Raw genomic sequence first — 13,624 nt, forward strand, 5'->3', positions numbered from 1 at the left:
CGCCACCACCATCCCTTTGTCTAAGTAGGCAAGAGACAAGATCAACAAGATTGCAAGGACTTTCATATGGGCTGGGGACGAAAATGAGCACGCCGCTCAAGAAAAAGCGTTGGTGAATTGGAAGACTGTTTGTAGACCCAAGAATCTTGGTGGACTTGGGATGCCGGATATTGAGAGATCGGGATGTGCTATGCGGCTTCGCCGGCCGTGGCTACAATGGACTGACCTCGACCGTACTTTGGACGCACATTGACTTCAGCGGTAGCCTATTAAATCGATGATGAATATTAGTTCTACTTGGAATAGTAGAAAGCCTATCGTATTACCGAACCCGCCGTTGAATTCTGCATTATTAATTGTTGAGGTAACACTATAGGCTGTGATTAATCATTAAATATTCACCTAAATGATAAGCAATTTTTCTTCATGACATATTTGATCTCTGGCTTCCAGAACAAATATATAATGATACTCCCGAAGTAGAAATTGAGCTCTGTTGTACACTTACTTGCTAGTAGAGTTTGATCTTGCGGATATCTAAAGACTAAAATTAATGGGTTAGTCGTGCTAATCTTGAACCTATTGGCTTAATCTTGGTGAAACTTGTGACATCTGCACATTTAAAAATGTATAGTTTGGTGGTCGATAATTTGACTTGGAAGATACAAAACAAATACGACGATTGTGGTACCTCAGCATTGTTTCTCTTTCTGCAATCTTGTAGAGCATAGATCCTTAGCAAATTCGAAACAACAACTTAAATAATTATATGATGATCTTTTCACCTCTTTAACTTAATTTGTATCGTACACAATCGTCTTCACTTCATTGCTTTCCAAGCGACATATATGCAGATTCTAGAAGCTGACAAATACTTATAGATAACTCTCATACATTTCATCTGCAGTAGCATGAACTGCGACCTTCACGAGCGAAAAAATGTAAATATAATACTTTAACAGTAGAAGAATTGGTCATTTTATCCCAAGTGGTCACCCTCCAAAACAGATATTCACCGAGATTGGATTTATTATCGCCTAGTTAAGGATGGCAATGGGTAGGGTATGGGCAGGGTCAATACCATATCCATACCTATATAGTCAACCGGTACAAACTTCTAGGTATAAAAATTTACCCATGCCCGGACACTGGCGGTACCCGTACCCATTGGATTTCCGGTGAGTACGTTAAATTGTACACAAGTCACTCACAATTTTAAATTTATCGATAAAAAATTTTATTAAAAAAATAAATTATCTCAACTCAATAACAGCTAGCTGAATACATAACAATTAGCAAAATATAATAATCACATTCTCATATCCTAACTCATAAGTAAACAAAAGTAGAAGTGTGACGTAAGGAAATTTACAATAAACGGGCAGAGCCTGGAGATTATATGGCTACTACTCATAAAAGTGTACCCAACACGTCTGCCCGCAACTGCCGGATACAAAAAGAACACTCCGTAGTAAGACTTGGTCCAGGATGAAAATAGGCCGGACGGCTCGAGAGTGAATAGATAGAACATGGGTGCATGTGAACCCACTTTTTGAAAAGTTCTGTTTATGATATCAAAACATGTTTTAAAAAACGAAACACAAAATGATTTTCCAGATGGTCTCAAATATATGCCCTGGACATGAGTTTCGTGACGAAAAAACCTTTTATTTTGCCTCGGCAAAAAAATGAAATTTTGCGAGGACTATATAGCGAGTATATATGTGACGTATTTTGTCTTTTTTTAATTCTAAAATAAAAAAGTGGTTTCTCCGTGAAAACTTTCTACGCACACATGGAACATGCGTACGTACCCAGTTATTTGATATATTATACGGATGTAACTTTTTCCCAGGATTTTTTTGATATATTATACGTTTTTTTTCGACGTCGTATGCAAAAGTTATTGCGGTTTTACCATTTTTTAAACTTTTTTTGCAAAAAAAGTGGAAATTCGAATTTCTTAATTTCTCCGAATAGTAGGTTGCATAACATACAAGAATCTGAAAACAATTTTTTTTTTGAATTTTCTATCATTTTCTTTTGTATTTTACAAACCAAAAAAAGGCGATCCACGGGGGGGGGGGGGGTGCGGGGGTGCGTGGGGGTAAAAAAACTCGGAAAAACCTTTAGTCGCGGTTGGGGACACCAACCGCGACTAAAGAAGTACCCTTAGTCGCGGTTGGTGTCCCCAACGCGACTGAGATCCTCCGCCGGCCGCATCCTTCCATAGCCCTTTAGTCGCGGTTGGTGTTACCAACCGCGACTAAAGGAGTACCCTTCGTCGCGGATGGAGCATTAGTCGCGGGTTGCCTCCCGAACCGCGACTAAAGCCCCCTTTAGTCGCGGTTCGAATATTTCCGGGACTAATGGGGGTGGACGGAAGCCTCTTTTTCTACTCTTGCATGAAGGAACGAAATTCACTTTCTGTTAAGCTACCCAAATGTAACTATGTGGTATCCCCAACCTAACTGAGCTTGATATTAAATTTGATGTTGGGAAAAAAAAGATAGGGCCCGTTTGGATTGCAGAAATAAATACGAAACTGCAAACAGAGCTTGGCTCTGGTGGTTAGGTCCCTTGTGGTGGAACCAGCCCACCCAGGTTCAAGTCCTAGACTTGACATGGGTGTTTGCATTATCCTGGATTTATTCCAGGATTTAACCGGCGCTATGCTTTCGGTGGTAGGTGACGTGCCCGTCAACGGCGAGGCGCCGGTGGTGACTTCGTCAACCTCAAGATATGCCGGCTCGGTCCCTCGGAGGTGCTCATAGGGGTAGGGTGTGCGTGCGTGCGTTCATAGGGGTGTTTGTACGTGCGTGTTTGTGAGCGTCTATATTGTGCTTGTGTTCTCAAAAAAGAAATAAATACGAAACTGCCCTTCAGTTAATATTCGATTCCATGAGAATCAGAATTGGAGATAAATTTTGATCAACGTGTATGGATGACCAAATAATTGCACACCTACATTATTATTATTAAAGTCAATTCCATGGCCACTCAGCATGGTATTTTGAGCCCCATTCGATCTAGGACGACCCATTATCGTATCTCGCTATACGGCGACGATGCGGGCATTTTTGTGAATCCCCTTAAGGAGGAACTTCGTGCCATCTCCTGCATCCTCGGCCGCTCCGGAAAAGCGAGTGGCCCGGTGCCCTGGTCACCAACATGACCAAGACGAGAGGTTTTCCCGGTCCACTGTGGCAAGATCGATCTTGTTGATATCCTTGCTCGACTTCCACTGAAAAGATTGCCACCTTCCACTGGAAAGTACCTTGGACTCCCTCTTCACTTTCGAGGTCTTCGCAAGGTGGATGCTGCAACCGCTCATCGACAAGATCGTTGGCAAGGCTGTCGGGGTGGATTGGGAAAAACCATGCGCGTCCGGGCCGAGGTTACCCTCAGAAAGACGGTCCTCATGGCAACGGGGATCTACCACGCCACCACCATCCCTTTGTCTAAGTAGGCAAGAGACAAGATCAACAAGATTGCAAGGACTTTCATATGGGCTGGGGACGAAAATGAGCACGCCGCTCAAGAAAAAGCGTTGGTGAATTGGAAGACTGTTTGTAGACCCAAGAATCTTGGTGGACTTGGGATGCCGGATATTGAGAGATCGGGATGTGCTATGCGGCTTCGCTGGCCGTGGCTACAATGGACTGACCTCGACCGTACTTTGGACGCACATTGACTTCGGCGGTAGCCTATTAAATCGATGATGAATATTAGTTCCTACTGGAATAGTAGAAAGCCTATCGTATTACCGAACCCGCCGTTGAATTCTGCATTATTAATTGTTGAGGTAACACTATAGGCTGTGATTAATCATTAAATATTCACCTAAATGATAAGCAATTTTTCTTCATGACATATTTGATCTACGGCTTCCGGAACAAATATATAATGATACTCCGAAGTAGAAATTGAGCTCTGTTGTACACTTACTTGCTAGTAGAGTTTGATCTTGCGGATATCTAAAGACTAAAATTAATGGGTTAGTCGTGCTAATCTTGAACCTATTGGCTTAATCTTGGTGAAACTTGTGACATCTGCACATTTAAAAATGTATAGTTTGGTGGTCGATAATTTGACTTGGAAGATACAAAACAAATACGACGATTGTGGTACCTCAGCATTGTTGCTCTTTACTGCAATCTTGTAGAGCATAGATCCTTAGCAAATTCGAAACAACAACTTAAATAATTATATGATGATCTTTTCACCTCTTTAACTTAATTTGTATCGTACACAATCGTCTTCACTTCATTGCTTTCCAAGCGACATATATGCAGATTCTAGAAACCGACAAATACTTATAGATAACTCTCATACATTTCATCTGCGGTAGCATGAACTGCGACCTTCACAGGCGAAAAAATGTAAATATAATACTTTAACAGTAGAAGAATTGGTCATTTTATCCCAAGTGGTCACCCTCCAAAACAGATATTCACCGAGATTGGATTTATTATCGCCTAGTTAAGGATGGCAATGGGTAGGGTATGGGCAGGGTCAATACCATATCCATACCTATATAGTCAACCGGTACAAACTTCTAGGTATAAAAATTTACCCATGCCCGGACTCTGGCGGTACCCGTACCCATTGGATTTCTGGTGAGTACGTTAAATTGTACACAAGTCACTCACAATTTTAAATTTATCGATAAAAATTTTTATTAAAAAAATAAATTATCTCAACTCAATAACAGCTAGCTGAATACATAACAATTAGCAAAATATAATAATCACATTCTCATATCCTAACTCATAAGTAAACAAAAGTAGAAGTGTGACGTAAGGAAATTTACAATAAACGGGCAGAGCACTGGAGATTATATGGCTACTACTCATAAAAGTGTACCCAACACGTCTGCCTGCAACTGCCGGATACAAAAAGAACACTCCGTAGTAAGACTTGGTCCGGGATGAAAATAGGCCGGACGGCCGAGAGTGAATAGATAGAACATGGGTGCATGTGAACCCACTTTTTGAAAAGTTCTGTTTATGATATCAAAACATGTTTTAAAAATCGAAACACAAAATGATTTTCCGGATGGTCTCAAATATATGCCCTGGACATGAGTTTCGTGACGAAAAAACCTTTTATTTTGCCTCGGCAAAAAAATGAAATTTTGCAGGACTATATAGCGAGTATATATGTGACGTATTTTGTCTTTTTTAATTCTAAAATAAAAAAGTGGTTTCTCCGTGAAAACTTTCTACGCACACATGGAACATGCGTACGTACCCAGTTATTTGATATATTATACGGATGTAACTTTTTCCCAGGATTTTTTTTGATATATTATACGTTTTTTTTCGACGTCGTATGCAAAAGTTATTGCGGTTTTACCATTTTTTAAACTTTTTTTGCAAAAAAAGTGGAAATTCGAATTTCTTAATTTCTCCGAATAGTAGGTTGCATAACATACAAGAATCTGAAAACAATTTTTTTTTGAATTTTCTATCATTTTCTTTTGTATTTTACAAACCAAAAAAGGCGATCCACGGGGGGGGGGGGTGTGCAGGGTGCGTGGGAGTACAAAAACTCGGAAAAACCTTTAGTCGCGGTTGGGGACACCAACCGCGACTAAAAGTACTCTTAGTCGCGGTTGGTGTCCCCAACCGCGACTAAGACTTCTCCGCCGGCCGCATCCTTCCATAGCCCTTTAGTCGCGGTTGGTGTTACCAACCGCGACTAAAAGGTACCCTCGTCGCGGATGGAGCATTAGTCGCGGGTTGCCTCCCGAACCGCGACTAAAGCCCCCTTTAGTCGCGGTTCGAATATTTCCGGGACTAATGGGGGTGGACGGAAGCCTCTTTTTCTACTACTGCATGAAGGAACGAAATTCACTTTCACGTTAAGCTACCCAAATGTAACTATGTGGTATCCCCAACCTAAGCGAGCTTGATATTAAATTTGATGTTGGGAAAAAAAAGATAGGGCCCGTTTGGATTGCGAAATAAATACGAAGCGCAAACGAGGCTTGGCTCGGTGGTTAGGTCCCTTGTGGTGGAACCAGCCCACCCGAGGTTCAAGTCCTAGACTTGACATGGGTGTTTGCATTTACCTGGATTTATTCCAGGATTTAACCGGCGCTATGCTTTCGGTGGTAGGTGACGTGCCCGTCAACGGCGAGCGCCGGTGGTGACTTCGTCAACCTCAAGATATGCTGGCTCGGTCCCTCGGAGGTGCTCATAGGGGTAGGGTGTGCGTGCGTGCGTTCATAGGGGTGTTTGTACGTGCGTGTTTGTGAGCGTCTATATTGTACTGTGTTCTCAAAAAAAGAAATAAATACGAAACTGCCCTTCAGTTAATATTCGATTCCATGAGAATCAGAATTGGAGATAAATTTTGATCAACGTGTATGGATGACCAAATAATTGCACACCTACATTATTATTATTAAAGTCAATTCCATGGCCACTCAGCATGGTATTTTGAGCCCCATTCGATCTAGGACGACCCATTATCGTATCTCGCTATACGGCGACGATGCGGGCATTTTTGTGAATCCCCTTAAGGAGGAACTTCGTGCCATCTCCTGCATCCTCGACTGCTTCGGAAAAGCGAGTGGCCTGGTGCCCTGGTCACCAACATGACCAAGACAGAGGTTTTCCCGGTCCCTGTGGCAAGATCGATCTTGTTGATATCCTTGCTGACTTCCCTGAAAAGATTGCCACCTTCCCTGGAAAGTACCTTGGACTCCCTCTTCACTTTCGAGGTCTTCGCAAGGTGGATCTGCAACCGCTCATCGACAAGATCGTTGGCAAGCTGTCGGGGTGGATTGGGAAAAACCATGCGCGTCCGGGCCAGGTTACCCTCAGAAAGACGGTCCTCATGGCAACGGGGATCTACCACGCCACCACCATCCCTTTGTCTAAGTAGGCAAGAGACAAGATCAACAAGATTGCAAGGACTTTCATATGGGCTGGGGACGAAAATGAGCACGCCGCTCAAGAAAAGCGTTGGTGAATTGGAAGACTGTTTGTAGACCCAAGAATCTTGGTGGACTTGGGATGCCGGATATTGAGAGATCAGGATGTGCTATGCGGCTTCGCTGGCCGTGGCTACAATGGACTGACCTCGACCGTACTTTGGACGCACATTGACTTCAGCGGTAGCCTATTAAATCGATGATGAATATTAGTTCTACTGGAATAGTAGAAAGCCTATCGTATTACCGAACCCGCCGTTGAATTCTGCATTATTAATTGTTGAGGTAACACTATAGGCTGTGATTAATCATTAAATATTCACCTAAATGATAAGCAATTTTTCTTCATGACATATTTGATCTACGGCTTCCAGAACAAATATATAATGATACTCCGAAGTAGAAATTGAGCTACATTGTACACTTACTTGCTAGTAGAGTTTGATCTTGCGGATATCTAAAGACTAAAATTAATGGGTTAGTCGTGCTAATCTTGAACCTATTGGCTTAATCTTGGTGAAACTTGTGACATCTGCACATTTAAAAATGTATAGTTTGGTGGTCGATAATTTGACTTGGAAGATACAAAACAAATACGACGATTGTGGTACCTCAGCATTGTTGCTCTTTACGCAATCTTGTAGAGCATAGATCCTTAGCAAATTCGAAACAACAACTTAAATAATTATATGATGATCTTTTCACCTCTTTAACTTAATTTGTATCGTACACAATCGTCTTCACTTCATTGCTTTCCAAGCGACATATATGCAGATTCTAGAAAGCTGACAAATACTTATAGATAACTCTCATACATTTCATCTGCAGTAGCATGAACTGCGACCTTCACGAGCGAAAAAATGTAAATATAATACTTTAACAGTAGAAGAATTGGTCATTTTATCCCAAGTGGTCACCCTCCAAAACAGATATTCACCGAGATTGGATTTATTATCGCCTAGTTAAGGATGGCAATGGGTAGGGTATGGGCAGGGTCAATACCATATCCATACCTATATAGTCAACCGGTACAAACTTCTAGGTATAAAAATTTACCCATGCCCAGACCTGGCGGTACCCGTACCCATTGGATTTCTGGTGAGTACGTTAAATTGTACACAAGTCACTCACAATTTTAAATTTATCGATAAAATTTTTTATTAAAAAAATAAATTATCTCAACTCAATAACAGCTAGCTGAATACATAACAATTAGCAAAATATAATAATCACATTCTCATATCCTAACTCATAAGTAAACAAAAGTAGAAGTGTGACGTAAGGAAATTTACAATAAACGGGCGAGCACTGGAGATTATATGGCTACTACTCATAAAAGTGTACCCAACACGTCCGCCCGCAACTGCCGGATACAAAAAGAACACTCCGTAGTAAGACTTGGTCCGGGATGAAAATAGGCCGGACGGCTCGAGAGTGAATAGATAGAACATGGGTGCATGTGAACCCACTTTTGAAAAGTTACTGTTTATGATATCAAAACATGTTTTAAAAATCGAAACACAAAATGATTTTCCAGATGGTCTCAAATATATGCCCTGGACATGAGTTTCGTGACGAAAAAACCTTTTATTTTGCCTCGGCAAAAAAATGAAATTTTGCAGGACTATATAGCAGTATATATGTGACGTATTTTGTCTTTTTTTAATTCTAAAATAAAAAAGTGGTTTCTCCGTGAAAACTTTCTACGCACACATGGAACATGCGTACGTACCCAGTTATTTGATATATTATACGGATGTAACTTTTTCCCAGGATTTTTTTGATATATTATACGTTTTTTTTCGACGTCGTATGCAAAAGTTATTGCGGTTTTACCATTTTTTAAACTTTTTTTGCAAAAAAAGTGGAAATTCGAATTTCTTAATTTCTCCGAATAGTAGGTTGCATAACATACAAGAATCTGAAAACAATTTTTTTTTGAATTTTCTATCATTTTCTTTTGTATTTTACAAACCAAAAAAAGGCGATCCACGGGGGGGGGGTGTGCGGGGTGCGTGGGAGTACAAAAACTCGGAAAAACCTTTAGTCGCGGTTGGGGACACCAACCGCGACTAAAGGGGTACCCTTTAGTCGCGGTTGGTGTCCCCAACCGCGACTAAGATTTTCCGCCGGCCGCATCCTTCCATAGCCCTTTAGTCGCGGTTGGTGTTACCAACCGCGACTAAAGGGTACCCTTCGTCGCGGATGGAGCATTAGTCGCGGGTTGCCTCCCGAACCGCGACTAAAGCCCCCTTTAGTCGCGGTTCGAATATTTCCGGGACTAATGGGGGTGGACGGAAGCCTCTTTTTCTACCTACTGCATGAAGGAACGAAATTCACTTTCTGTTAAGCTACCCAAATGTAACTATGTGGTATCCCCAACCTAACTGAGCTTGATATTAAATTTGATGTTGGGAAAAAAAAAGATAGGGCCCGTTTGGATTGCAGAAATAAATACGAAACTGCAAACAGAGCTTGGCTCCGGTGGTTAGAGTCCCTTGTGGTGGAACCAGCCCACCCGGGTTCAAGTCCTAGACTTGACATGGGTGTTTGCATTTACCTGGATTTATTCCAGGATTTAACCGGCGCTATGCTTTCGGTGGTAGGTGACGTGCCCGTCAACGGCGAGGCGCCGGTGGTGACTTCGTCAACCTCAAGATATGCCGGCTCGAGTCCCTCGGAGGTGCTCATAGGGGTAGGGTGTGCGTGCGTGCGTTCATAGGGGTGTTTGTACGTGCGTGTTTGTGAGCGTCTATATTGTACTTGTGTTCTCAAAAAAAGAAATAAATACGAAACTGCCCTTCAGTTAATATTCGATTCCATGAGAATCAGAATTGGAGATAAATTTTGATCAACGTGTATGGATGACCAAATAATTGCACACCTACATTATTATTATTAAAGTCAATTCCATGGCCACTCAGCATGGTATTTTGAGCCCCATTCGATCTAGGACGACCCATTATCGTATCTCGCTATACGCTGACGATGCGGGCATTTTTGTGAATCCCCTTAAGGAGGAACTTCGTGCCATCTCCTGCATCCTCGACTGCTTCGGAAAAGCGAGTGGCCTGGTGCCCTGGTCACCAACATGACCAAGACAGAGGTTTTCCCGGTCCCTGTGGCAAGATCGATCTTGTTGATATCCTTGCTGACTTCCCTGAAAAGATTGCCACCTTCCCTGGAAAGTACCTTGGACTCCCTCTTCACTTTCGAGGTCTTCGCAAGGTGGATCTGCAACCGCTCATCGACAAGATCGTTGGCAAGCTGTCGGGGTGGATTGGGAAAAACCATGCGCGTCCGGGCCAGGTTACCCTCAGAAAGACGGTCCTCATGGCAACGGGGATCTACCACGCCACCACCATCCCTTTGTCTAAGTAGGCAAGAGACAAGATCAACAAGATTGCAAGGACTTTCATATGGGCTGGGGACGAAAATGAGCACGCCGCTCAAGAAAAAGCGTTGGTGAATTGGAAGACTGTTTGTAGACCCAAGAATCTTGGTGGACTTGGGATGCCGGATATTGAGAGATCAGGATGTGCTATGCGGCTTCGCTGGCCGTGGCTACAATGGACTGACCTCGACCGTACTTTGGACGCACATTGACTTCAGCGGTAGCCTATTAAATCGATGATGAATATTAGTTCTACTGGAATAGTAGAAAGCCTATCGTATTACCGAACCCGCCGTTGAATTCTGCATTATTAATTGTTGAGGTAACACTATAGGCTGTGATTAATCATTAAATATTCACCTAAATGATAAGCAATTTTTCTTCATGACATATTTGATCTCTGGCTTCCAGAACAAATATATAATGATACTCCCGAAGTAGAAATTGAGCTACGTTGTACACTTACTTGCTAGTAGAGTTTGATCTTGCGGATATCTAAAGACTAAAATTAATGGGTTAGTCGTGCTAATCTTGAACCTATTGGCTTAATCTTGGTGAAACTTGTGACATCTGCACATTTAAAAATGTATAGTTTGGTGGTCGATAATTTGACTTGGAAGATACAAAACAAATACGACGATTGTGGTACCTCAGCATTGTTGCTCTTTACGCAATCTTGTAGAGCATAGATCCTTAGCAAATTCGAAACAACAACTTAAATAATTATATGATGATCTTTTCACCTCTTTAACTTAATTTGTATCGTACACAATCGTCTTCACTTCATTGCTTTCCAAGCGACATATATGCAGATTCTAGAAGCTGACAAATACTTATAGATAACTCTCATACATTTCATCTGCGGTAGCATGAACTGCGACCTTCACGAGCGAAAAAATGTAAATATAATACTTTAACAGTAGAAGAATTGGTCATTTTATCCCAAGTGGTCACCCTCCAAAACAGATATTCACCGAGATTGGATTTATTATCGCCTAGTTAAGGATGGCAATGGGTAGGGTATGGGCAGGGTCAATACCATATCCATACCTATATAGTCAACCGGTACAAACTTCTAGGTATAAAAATTTACCCATGCCCGGACACAGCGGTACCCGTACCCATTGGATTTACTGGTGAGTACGTTAAATTGTACACAAGTCACTCACAATTTTAAATTTATCGATAAAAATTTTTATTAAAAAAATAAATTATCTCAACTCAATAACAGCTAGCTGAATACATAACAATTAGCAAAATATAATAATCACATTCTCATATCCTAACTCATAAGTAAACAAAAGTAGAAGTGTGACGTAAGGAAATTTACAATAAACGGGCGAGCACTGGAGATTATATGGCTACTACTCATAAAAGTGTACCCAACACGTCACGCCCGCAACTGCCGGATACAAAAAGAACACTCCGTAGTAAGACTTGGTCCGGGATGAAAATAGGCCGGACGGCCCGAGAGTGAATAGATAGAACATGGGTGCATGTGAACCCACTTTTTGAAAAGTTCTGTTTATGATATCAAAACATGTTTTAAAAATCGAAACACAAAATGATTTTCCGAGATGGTCTCAAATATATGCCCTGGACATGAGTTTCGTGACGAAAAAACCTTTTATTTTGCCTCGGCAAAAAAATGAAATTTTGCAGGACTATATAGCAGTATATATGTGACGTATTTTGTCTTTTTTTAATTCTAAAATAAAAAAGTGGTTTCTCCGTGAAAACTTTCTACGCACACATGGAACATGCGTACGTACCCAGTTATTTGATATATTATACGGATGTAACTTTTTCCCAGGATTTTTTTTGATATATTATACGTTTTTTTCGACGTCGTATGCAAAAGTTATTGCGGTTTTACCATTTTTTAAACTTTTTTTGCAAAAAAAGTGGAAATTCGAATTTCTTAATTTCTCCGAATAGTAGGTTGCATAACATACAAGAATCTGAAAACAATTTTTTTTTGAATTTTCTATCATTTTCTTTTGTATTTTACAAACCAAAAAAAGGCGATCCACGGGGGGGGGGGGGTGCAGGGTGCGTGGGAGTACAAAAACTCGGAAAAACCTTTAGTCGCGGTTGGGGACACCAACCGCGACTAAAGGGGTACCCTTTAGTCGCGGTTGGTGTCCCCAACCGCGACTAAAGATTTTTCCGCCGGCCGCATCCTTCCATAGCCCTTTAGTCGCGGTTGGTGTTACCAACCGCGACTAAAGAGGTACCCTTTCGTCGCGGATGGAGCATTAGTCGCGGGTTGCCTCCCGAACCGCGACTAAAGCCCCCTTTAGTCGCGGTTCGAATATTTCCGGGACTAATGGGGGTGGACGGAAGCCTCTTTTTCTACTACTGCATGAAGGAACGAAATTCACTTTCTGTTAAGCTACCCAAATGTAACTATGTGGTATCCCCAACCTAACTGAGCTTGATATTAAATTTGATGTTGGGAAAAAAAAGATAGGGCCCGTTTGGATTGCGAAATAAATACGAAACGCAAACGGAGCTTGGCTCGGTGGTTAGGTCCCTTGTGGTGGAACCAGCCCACCCGGGTTCAAGTCCTAGACTTGACATGGGTGTTTGCATTTACCTGGATTTATTCCAGGATTTAACCGGCGCTATGCTTTCGGTGGTAGGTGACGTGCCCGTCAACGGCGAGGCGCCGGTGGTGACTTCGTCAACCTCAAGATATGCCGGCTCAGTCCCTCGGAGGTGCTCATAGGGGTAGGGTGTGCGTGCGTGCGTTCATAGGGGTGTTTGTACGTGCGTGTTTGTGAGCGTCTATATTGTACTGTGTTCTCAAAAAAAGAAATAAATACGAAACTGCCCTTCAGTTAATATTCGATTCCATGAGAATCGGAATTGGAGATAAATTTTGATCAACGTGTATGGATGACCAAATAATTGCACACCTACATTATTATTATTAAAGTCAATTCCATGGCCACTCAGCATGGTATTTTGAGCCCCATTCGATCTAGGACGACCCATTATCGTATCTCGCTATACGCTGACGATGCGGGCATTTTTGTGAATCCCCTTAAGGAGGAACTTCGTGCCATCTCCTGCATCCTCGATCGCTTCGGAAAAGCGAGTGGCACGGTGCCCTGGTCACCAACATGACCAAGACGAGAGGTTTTCCCGGTCCCCGTGGCAAGATCGATCTTGTTGATATCCTTGCCGACTTCCACGAAAAGATTGCCACCTTCCTCGGAAAGTACCTTGGACTCCCTCTTCACTTTCGAGGTCTTCGCAAGGTGGATCTGCAACCGCTCATC

Source organism: Lolium rigidum, chromosome 5, assembly GCF_022539505.1.
Source record: "Lolium rigidum isolate FL_2022 chromosome 5, APGP_CSIRO_Lrig_0.1, whole genome shotgun sequence".
Taxonomy (NCBI): domain Eukaryota; kingdom Viridiplantae; phylum Streptophyta; class Magnoliopsida; order Poales; family Poaceae; genus Lolium; species Lolium rigidum.